The sequence below is a fragment of the Cimex lectularius genome, unplaced genomic scaffold (assembly GCF_000648675.2).
Source record: "Cimex lectularius strain Harlan isolate CLEC.00 unplaced genomic scaffold, Clec_2.1 scaffold278, whole genome shotgun sequence".
NCBI lineage: Eukaryota > Metazoa > Arthropoda > Insecta > Hemiptera > Cimicidae > Cimex > Cimex lectularius.
The window spans coordinates 458,277-469,309 of NW_019392792.1; the positions used below are offsets into that span (position 1 = coordinate 458,277).

Here is an 11,033-nt window from a genome sequence, read left to right on the forward strand (position 1 = left end):
GATAAAAAAGTCAATGGCACGAGCGGGATTCGAACCCACGATCTTCGGCTAGATACGCCGCTGCTCTACCACTTGAGCTATCGTGACCTCGATCCATTCGGACACTAACTTCCCATTCCAGCTTTCCGTGGCCATTTCATTTGTCGCCGAGAATCCAATCCGATTACACGACATTTGAAAAATGGCAAAAAGGAGGGAAAATTCAAAAGGTGCGGTTGAGATCGGAAGTTAATGCCCGAGTGGATCGAGGTCACGATAGCTCAAGTGGTAGAGCAGCGGCGTAACTAGCCGAAGATCGTGGGTTCGAATCCCGCTCGTGACACTGACGTTTTTATCTCAATTAAAAACCTTAATTAATTGTATTACAATTTAAAGTGAACTGTTCAAGACTTTTCTTTATGAGCTGACGCAAACGGGACAGCATTATCCTCTTGGTATTACGAGATGTAAACACCTAATTCTCTTATGCAAGAAGAAATGGTGATTAACAGTAGTAAGAAATAAATAATGAAAAACCGCACAAACATTTTTGGTTACATCGTATTAATTAACAACAATTCAGGTTCTTAATTATATACAGGACTGGCGGAAATAGTTGAAAACATAAATTGGAAATAGTTGAAAACAAATTCTACATATATATCCCCATTCTTTTTTTCCTGTGTTTTCGTCAGATTTCTACCGATTTTTAACAAGTAAAAACGTATCCGGGGGATTCATTAACGGCTTTTGTTGAACTGAAGTCCCTCTATTACGGTCCTAACTCTTTACAGAACAACTCTGATAAATCAAAAGTTGTTGTATTCCAAAGAAAAGGGAAACAAAAAGAATACACCTTTCACCTTGTAACAACTTTTGGAGAGTCCAGTTCATACAAATACGGGCGTTCACATTCTAAATCCGAATCCTCGCAAATTTGTTCGCAGTGTTCGAGATTTTTTGAAAAACATCGATTTTTCGCTGTTTTAATATAATCTGCGTAAAATTGTATGCCTCGATCGATAACTAGTATCCAAACAGTTATTTTACCATGAATGCAGAACTTTTTATTCCATGGAAATCATGTTTCATCAAGTTTCACAAGGTTTTTGTTTATATTTTACTGTGTTGATGCTTGTTGTTCGTGTTTTGACGGTAGCTTTTTTACTGTCTATCGTTTGATATTGTTTTTAGTTTTTTATTTCTTTGTAATGAGAAAGCAAAGAAGGTATTTCTAGAAGCAGGAGAGTAATAAACCGGGAGAACAGCTACTCATTCAGCAGAGAATATTTTATCTGCTTTTCGGAGTTCATCTTGCTCCTCTTGATTTTGTCATCTTGGTAAAGAGAAATATTTTCTTTTAATTTTTGAGGTGGGAAACGATTAGTCTGTACCCGGGCGTTGACAACTAGCTGTTCGAAGTGTAAAATTTGGCAATTGAATAAAATAAAAATAAAATACTTTCGCATATAAGAAGGACGAAACTATTAAACCACGAGGTGCAAGAGGACTTCTAGAGTTTTTTCAATCAAACATTAGGTTTACTTAGACATTTTCATCACTCTTTACAAGTATGTCCCATGTCAGAACATGATAATTGCAATCGTTACATTTCTTATAAAAGTTTTGACGATTTTGATAATTTTAGGCTGTCTGTACCCCAGTTTTTGTCTGTCAGTCAGGTTTTAACATCGATAGGTTTGCGGACTGACTAAAAATATTTGCGTTAGCATGGGTTAGGTTTGGTTGTATTATGTTAGGTAGGGTTAGAGCTACGGTTATTTTACTTATCCATATGTGTTTCTCCATAAAGCGAGTGTGTAGTGGGAGATGTATCGATGAAGATGACTTGTTAGAAAGATTTTGTAATAAAGCAACATTTTTGTAATGCACACGGTTCATCGTATTGCTGTACACATAGGTTTAACTCTGTTCAGCAACTTTGGGAATGTGAGAGACACAATATTCAAGATAGTGAGAAACCGAAAAGCATCTGCTAGACCGAACAACAGCAAGGCCGACCCAAACGATCCGAAAGGATGAAACTACCCTCTAACAATTATAATAAATATTTATAGATTTATTATACAAAATATTGGTTATTGATTATTATTATATTTATATGTCGCCGTGTCTCAAATTAAGCAATCCTTAGTATATTGATGATTTTTTATGCGGGAAAGGAAAGGAGTGAAAGATTCCAGTGGTGACCGTAGGACTCAAACCCCGCGAGCGAGACTATAGAATAGAAAATACTTTATCATTTACAAACATTTTGTTTACACTAGTTGACCTTATTTACATCGGAAATGTATACGACATGGGTTACAACGTCTATTGGAGTTCATTACAATCTATCGTCAAGCACGTATTGCATATACATTACTTTTTTAAATATAATAATAATAAATTTCGAATAAAAAGCTAAACAAATTCGTATCTTCGGTAGAATGTTATTAAATGGAACCAGTAAATTAAATTTATTTTTCTTGTGTTTTAATCTGACCATGAACAAAGTTGTATCTTTAGATCCATGCTTGGCGGCCATATTGTATGAGAGCCCTGCCCTCTGAGCTATCCAATAATTTAATTTAATTTTCATTTGATAGAATAAAACTCTCTAGGTGTGGTTTACCAATTTCCACTAAAGTCGTGCATTCAGCAACAAAATGGATAACATTTTCCACAGCCCGTAAATTGCAGACAAACACAAACCCTTACCACCCCAGAAGCGATTCATAGAGCTCAGATTAGCGCATTTTAACAGCCATCTAAAATCCTTCATCAACAATCCCTTAAAGTTATATTTCCTTAAATTAAACATACTTGAATTCAGGGATAGCTGACTGTAGATCAACTGACTAGATTTGGCCAATTCTAAACTTTCGCAGCGGTATTGGCGAGAGATCGTCGATAAGAGGTTTGAGAGCCGAGCAAAACTATATTAACGTATAATTGCTGTATATTTTTTTTTAAATTTGTACTTCATAGCTCTTAATTATTCTGGTCTGCTGATACATCACGACGTTAATCGGTGTGATCTTAACTCGTGCGTTGGATGGCATGGGCAGCCAGTCGTTCAAAGGATAAAACTTGCTAATTTCATAAATAAAAATTTATAACCCATCAATGTTTTGATTTATAAAAAAAACAATACACTAAAGAGTGATGAAACAGATATATCTGCCTAAATATAGACGTTTGTACTGTTCGTAAATTTTGGTCGTAACTGTAAAATTATGGACAATTTAACCGTTGTTCTCGTATAAAAATAATGTCGGATTAATCCTTATCCTGGGTTTAGGGGAGAGGGAGAGGGACTAAAATATAGTGTGGTTATGGTGAAGACAGTGTTAATGAACAGGTGTGCAAGAGGTGATTTGCCAAGTTTAGAGGAGATTTTACTCTTAAACACCAAGTCGGCTTTGGTAAGCCGACGACGACCAAACTTATATCTCTTATGTGGTCTAGAAAGTCTCGACACTTGGGATTAATTTATTAAAAGTGTTGATTTCTAGTTTTTGTTAATGTAACATAATGGCGATTTTTTTGTCAAAAGTTCTAATGGGTTTAAGACGTTTATATATAATTATAATCGATATGCATGTTCAAGAACAGATAATCTAGAAATACATAAGTTTGAACGTTGCTATAAAACTACTCAATTAACAATTATAATTGCAGTGGAGGCCTTTATATTTTATTTATAAAGTAAGGTACAAAAATTGCATTAAATGTACACCATATTATTAAATATTTAAACATAAAAAATAGCCTGGATTTATGCGACAAGTCAAAATTATTTGATCAGTTCGCAATAATAAAATAACTAAACAAGTATAACAACTGTAATTCCAAAAATGTAAACATGAGTATTCTTACAATTCGGATTAAATTATTGTTCGAATTTTGTTTTAAAAATTTACTCAATTAATTCTAAGAATAATAGAATTCTATAGGATGTGTCATTAAAGGAATAGGGATTAGAATATTCAGTGCTTTATTTCAAAGTGTTATGAACGAAAATTCAAAAGTCAATGCTGGAATTTAATATCACACCAAACCAACCTTAGCTATTTGGGACAAAAATCCTCCAAATTTGCTCACCTTTTTCAAAAAGGGTAGATCAATTTTAATACAATTTCAAATAAGTGTTTATGCATGTGTGCCGAATAATTATGGTTAGTAACATTTTCCAAAATGTTATTAGTTCTAATTAGACAAGAATTTGAATTTGCGAAAATTTTAGCCATTTTTTAACTTGAATCTTTTTTTCTCTCATAAATAATACATTATTTTTACAATCCCTTAGGGCCTGTTCATACGCAAGTCTATAGGAAGCGCGACGCTTCGTCTTTTGGAATGTAAGGTAAAAGTTCTATATCCTTTCACACTAGAAATGGGGCTTTACTAGCGAGCTTATCAAAAGAGTTAAATCACTTTACGAGGGAGTGATAATCCAGTTTAAAAAAGAGTGGAGCTCGTATATTTCCACCACTCCAATATGTTTTACCTAATTTTTTACTTTCAGTGATTGCCGCACAATTGGAATTTTGTCTTTAACATCACTCAGTAACATGACAAGCAACTTAAGCTCGTTTGCTTCTCCAGCCACTCGCCGCTCCAGCCGCTCTTCCATGTCTTGATTCACAGGCCGTCCGGAGTCAACCTTTCTGCGCCGCGCTTGTCCTTTCAAGTTGCAACGCTCCGCGATCTCACTTCCCAACTTTGAGTATTACTCTAACTCTTATTTATTTATTTTTTATTTACGGGTTATACTCAGTTACAAGAATACAATGTTTACTGATCTGCTCATTTAAAAAAATATGTTAATTTCTGTTTATTTTATGTCCAATGAAAATATTTATTTACGTTATATATGCACTTTTATTTTTAATTTTTTTATTCACTCGTTCACAAGAAAAAGGTAATAAAATGAATTGGTTGTTAATTATTATCTAAACGAAATAAAACTATTTTACCTACTTTGCTTAAGTCTTCATTTTTTCTTTATTGAAATTTATTATTGGCAATAATAAAAATGAAAAGATTAATAGTGATTCCTTTCAAATAACACCTTTGTGATTCAGGCAATACATAAAATTTACGATTGGGCCTGGCACTGGTACACCGAAATTCGAAAAACCCGCCAAAGTTTACCCATGGAATTGTAAGGAATATAAATTTGGTGAGCGCTAGCGGTGAACCACGAACAAGAACTGATTCATTTCAATATGTGAGCGGTTTTGATCCGATCTTTAAAAAGTACGGGTTTTCAAACTCTAGTTCACACGGGCGACAGGCGACTGGACCTGTCGCGCGATACTCGGAGTTATACGACCCACTTGCTTTTACCAGGATTCTTAGAAATTAACTTATATATCCGCAATTTCTCATCGTACGTGAATAAACTAGGACTCAAACCGTTTGTTTATAGTGTTTATACAAATCTGATTCTTACATATATTTGTACAACCAGCCATTTTTTCAAGAAGTAAGTTATTCATTAAAAACAGTTTGTAGGTACCGGACCAATCGCAAAAGTTCGCTTTCACAAGTTCAATCACGAGATAATAGATTAAACTCTACTCGTAATTATTTTGAATAAATCACCAAAATAATGTACCTAACCAACTTATAACGTTTCGTTCATTCCTGAGAACTAAAATAAAAACCATGCTAACATATGTACTAAAAGAAAATAATTATAAACAATATTTAAAGTAAATATTATTCGTAGATCGTGAGAAGCGGTCTGGTGAGACGTAGGTTTTAGAAAAACATTTTCTTTATCATGCCAACGTTTCGATGTTTAATTCACTAGTTTTAGTGGCCCGCTTGACCAATTAATATCTTTCAATTAATTAAGGTTTTTAGTTGAGATAAAAAAGTCAATGTCACGAGCGGGATTCGAACCCACGACTTTCGGCTAGATACGCCGCTACTCTACCAGCTGAGCTATCGTGACTTCGATCCTCTCGGACACCTACTTCCCATTTCAACCCGCTCGTGGCATTGATTTTTTTTATCTCAACTAAAAACCTTAATTAATTGAAAGATATTAATTGGTCAAACGGACCACGAAAACTAGTGAATTGAATAAGTTAAAATGAAGTTTATCTTCACTAAAGCTTTCCGTGGCCATTTAAATTGTCGCCGAGAATCAAATAGATTACACGACATTCGAAAAATGTCAAAAAGAAGGGAAAATTCAAAAGGTGGGGTTGAGATGGGAAGTTGGTGTCTGAGTAGATCGAAGTCACGATAGCTCAGGTAGTAGAGTAGCGGCGTATCTAGCCGAAGGTCGTGGGTTCGAATCCCGCTCGTGACATTGACTTTTTTATCTCAACTAAAAACCTTAATTAGTTTCGATGTTTATTGAGATCACCTTCAGGGCTCAAAGTGTTTGTTTTCCGTGTAGATGTGCCGTTCTTGTGTGTCGTGTTGAGAGTCATCTCAATTGAGAGTTAGTATTTGTTTGATATTGACATAAAGTAATGATAAATATATCTTTAAATGCTTGATAAGTTGTTACATTTTCTTGAAATCTGACACATGTTCATTTTTCAAACTTCGTTATTCACGAATCCGCTTCTGTCTGGAAAAAATCGATTACAAATAGTCGTTGTCACCGCTCTTATCAAATTCCGGTTTCCTGACCTCCTTTTCAGTTTTATCTGAGAACAATATTTTGATATTTTCCTCGGGTGGCGTAAACTCTCGTCAAGTGTGCAAAGAGCTCAAGTGGGCCCCTTATTTATTATGGGCGAAACGCATTTACCAACTTAGCGGAAGCTGATAAGTCTGCCAGACCAAGCATGGTTATCGAATCTTCAAAATATTTTGAAGAAGGACGGCCGACGACGGTTGAAATAAGGTGATTCCGAGTGCGAAGGGAGCGGTCAGGAGGAGAAAACAAGGGAAACCCGGTGGAAAAGGGGTCGACAAGTATAACTGCTGATACGACGGGAACAAGGCCAACTAATGGTCACATAAACGAATCTCCCTTCTTCCTGATTTCATAGCTTTGCCTCCGCATTTGTAAAAGTTATGAAAATTGCTGATATTATGCGAAAAAACTTTCAGATTGTTTTTAAATATACACTTTTCCATAAAATGAATGAGAAATTATAATATCATTATATAAGTAAATGCACATTTAATTACTCACTAGAGGCAAATGTACATAACATAACAAAACGTATACATAGCAAATATTTTGATCATCATCATCATCACAGAGGTCCATACAACAAAATACTACATATTTTTTCCTCTTAATTTACTGCTAACCTTTAAACTGATAAAAAATTACTGTAGTTTTGTTTAATTTGCGCATTGTTTTACCAGGGCTGAAATTTCTAAATTGTGACAGGCTTCTTTTCTAGTCATGTTCATGGTCGATTCCGGGTAATTTATTTCCAAAACGCTGATTTCTTCAGTTCGGGATTTCAAATTTGGGATTTTTAAGCAATTATTTATTTATTACTCATCAAAGTTGATGAACTACCACTGGGTCCGTTTAAACTAGCGGGATTTGATTAATATATTCTGTAGTGAAACTTCTGGCAAATTCCAGGAATAAAATTTCCAAAATTCCATTGTCATCAACAAATCCGTCCGGCGAACCTCCGGGGAACCAGTAAATTGGATATTCAGGTGAGTTTTCTCTAGAAAGCAGTCAATTGCTGTCTACACATTCAAATACCCATGCTTTCTCCTTGTATAAATTTTATTGTAAAACAGTTTTTGCTTACTGGAGACCTGTTTGACGATATCCTATCTTTCTAAAGCCATTTTTTTTTTGTTTTCTGCTTCTTCTCTAGTCTCAATGTCTAAATTTTTTATGTAATCCACATATCCAGTCCCACAACAACCTCCCCATCGTTCCTTGCTGCCCAAACCCTCTCTGCACTTGTCTGTTCAAATGGCTTCGAAACCTCCTTACCCCTTTAACACTACTAATGTGTGCTAGCGTTGGCTGGTTTCTTAAAACATGTAAAAATATGTTTCTAATGACTACAAATAAATTAATAATAAAATAAAGGTTCTGTTACTTTGTATGGTATATACTATAAGGATTGTTGTCATTTATTGTTATTTATAATCACACATTATTTATATTTCTTTGCCTCTCAAAACGCATACTTACTTTTTGTCCCCATTAAAATGTTCACTCAGGAAGGCGGACAACTACCCACATTTGTCTTGACCCGTCTTGTTTTCAGAAACATGTAAATTACGTAATAAAGCTACAGTGGAAAGTGGGCGTTATTATGTTATGCTACATAGATTTACGATCATTAACTTTTGGTCAAGTAAAATTAGATCTAATTAATTTCAATCGGGATTATAATGCATCATGTAGAAATCTGACCTTATACACATGGCAATTTAGTTTTAAGCACGAGCGTTTAAGCATTTAAACTGTTAAGATTTATGATGTAGAAAATTATTCAATTTAACTTTAAAAGTATTAACACGAAATAACAAGAAAGAAGAGTACAGAACTTAAACAATCGAAAAATCTATTTTATTGCAAATTACCCTATTAATACAGAAATTGTCCAACATCTTTACAACATTTCCAACTAAGTGTTTAAAACTACCTAATTCCAATCCAATGGATTGGACCTCAGGTTCCATTCCTGAACCTCAAAACCTCAGCATCCCCCTACGTCATAGCGGCGGCACATTAGTTCACAGCCATTACTTGGCAAAATCCTTGAAACTCCTACATCACATCCTTAAAAGCCACAATGTCCAGGCGACTCATTCAGGCAAACCACTCGGCTACCGCGGTCCCCAAGGGCACTTTTTCATTCACATATTGCCTCACCGAATCATTTGTTCCTCAAGGCAGCATCCTTGGTCCCATTCTCAATTCAGTATGCAATTCCAAAATTCCTGTCAATTCAGACTCAATACTCCGCACATATAAAGACACTGACATCGTTTCAACAGACCCAATAGTATCAAACTAATTCCTAGAAAATAACCTGCACCATCTGCTGTAAAACCTCTCCTCAAAGTACTACAACACTATACATCTTTAAGTAACCAACGTTATCCACTATTTTGGATTTTACTCGACTCAAAAGAAAACTGACATCTGATCGAGTCTCTCAAAAACAACCGCCAAATTTACATTCCTACAATCAATCTGAATGTACAGAGGTTGGACAAGCGTTCCAAACTTCAAATAATTCATTCCAGTCCAGAATCCAGGGTATCGGAAGGCACCATCCTTGGTCCCATTTTGAATATACTGCAGGCTTTCGTATTAATTCTGATACAGTATTCAGCACATATGAAGACGATACTGCCAACCTTTCACCTAACCTATACCCATTCTAATATCCAATTTGAATTTTTCCAGGTTTCAAGGAATAGAGAACCAGACTCGACGAAACAAAATCCACACAAATAAACTTCACCCACCGCCAATTCAACTCCCAGCTCCTTTCGCTTTTTCTTTTTTTTCGCTATTTAGGATTTGGCATCGATATAGACATACTTGAAATCCCCACACTCCACTCAAAAAAATGAAATATCGTAGGACGGAGGGGTGCTCATAAATGGGCCATCAAATTATTCAGCGATCAACAAATGATTTCTAAAAATATCTGGTTACTTTATTACAAACGATAGCTGAAAACTTCGAACACGTCTTAAATTAAATTAATTCATGCTTTCTAACATTTATCCAAATTTTCCTTAACCACCTAAGTTATTTTTAATTTCAAATCCCACCAGCCACTAGGCCGGATGAGGTGTTGTGCCCCCATTGTTACTTAGGGTTTAAAACTACGATGTAAAACAAAAATGAATACTAATCACAACTATTCTATTTACAAGTACATAGACAAATTCTTTTAAATTAAATGCTAACAAAACTCCGAAACTTATAGTTAATGTCTCTAGTCCGGAATTATCAGGCCTGATAAGAAATTGGAAATGAACCAACTCACGGGATCACTCTTCACTTGCCGGAATCAGCCCCTTTCTCTTCGTTGGAACTCTCCGATCAGCACGACTAGGATCACAAGCCACACAAACACATACACTTTTTTAAAGAATATTTTCTTTCCTCGCGGAGACCACCTCTTCATCGGAACGTCTATATCGATCTGACTCGCCTTGCTTTTTTTTTATTTTTTTTTCAATCTCGGACCCAGTGCCCTCCCGATCAGGATCTTGCACGCCGCGAATTACTTCCTGCTTCTCGTGCTTCTCTTCTCGGTTCGTCCCGCCACTATTTAAGCTTTATTAATTTTTTTCCCGAGAAGAAGGAAAAAAATGTAATAACACTCGATTCAAAATTGAACTGAATAGACGATATAAACTATTCAAGAGATTGCTTACAACAGATCGAATCTTTGAATACAAAACTAACATCTCATTAACATATTACTACAACAACCAATCTGGATGGAACAAAACTGGTGGGTTAAAAAAATTCAAATCACTCCAGTCCAAAAACCTACGAATGGAAGTTAAAACTTCAGATAGTCGATAAAGGTGCTTTTATAATACCCTAGACCCTAATCTTAGCCTTCTAGTCCAGCATCTTTTTATCCCTAACCCTTCCCGACAACCCTCGGTGTCGGCACCAATAGCCTCGCGATTTCCTCCCTAGCGAGAAAGTTGAATTGTGCTGTGGTAGGAGCTAAATCAATGGGCTACTTTTCCTCTATTGTGTAATGAGGTCAATATGATGAAAACACTTTACTGCTATTGCATTTTTTTAAATTTTAATTATTTGTTAATTAAAATTTTCATCTCGTTTATTTCATAAAAATTATCACATCCTAAAATTCATTTAATTATGATTTATATTTAAACCCAATACTACTTGGTAAAGAATTTCTCAATCAATTGAAACCTTTATCGTTTTTCCCGCTCTTTTCAAAATTTGGTCCCCTCGAGAGAAAAACATGGATTAATGTGTTGACATGAACATTTGATTAGTTATCGGAAGATAATAATTTTCTACTTCTTTGACATCGTTTGTTTTGTAAACTTTCCTGAGAAATTAGAAGGTCAGAAGCCCA

The 11,033-nt window shown here is 35.2% G+C and overlaps 1 non-coding gene across 1 annotated transcript; it reads left to right on the forward strand.

Moving 5' to 3' along the window:
• The first annotated feature begins 249 nt into the window (after positions 1 to 249).
• Positions 250 to 322, forward strand: Trnav-aac. The gene has a single exon. It is a non-coding gene; the product is annotated as a tRNA-Val (tRNA).
• Positions 323 to 11,033: the final 10,711 nt, after the last annotated feature.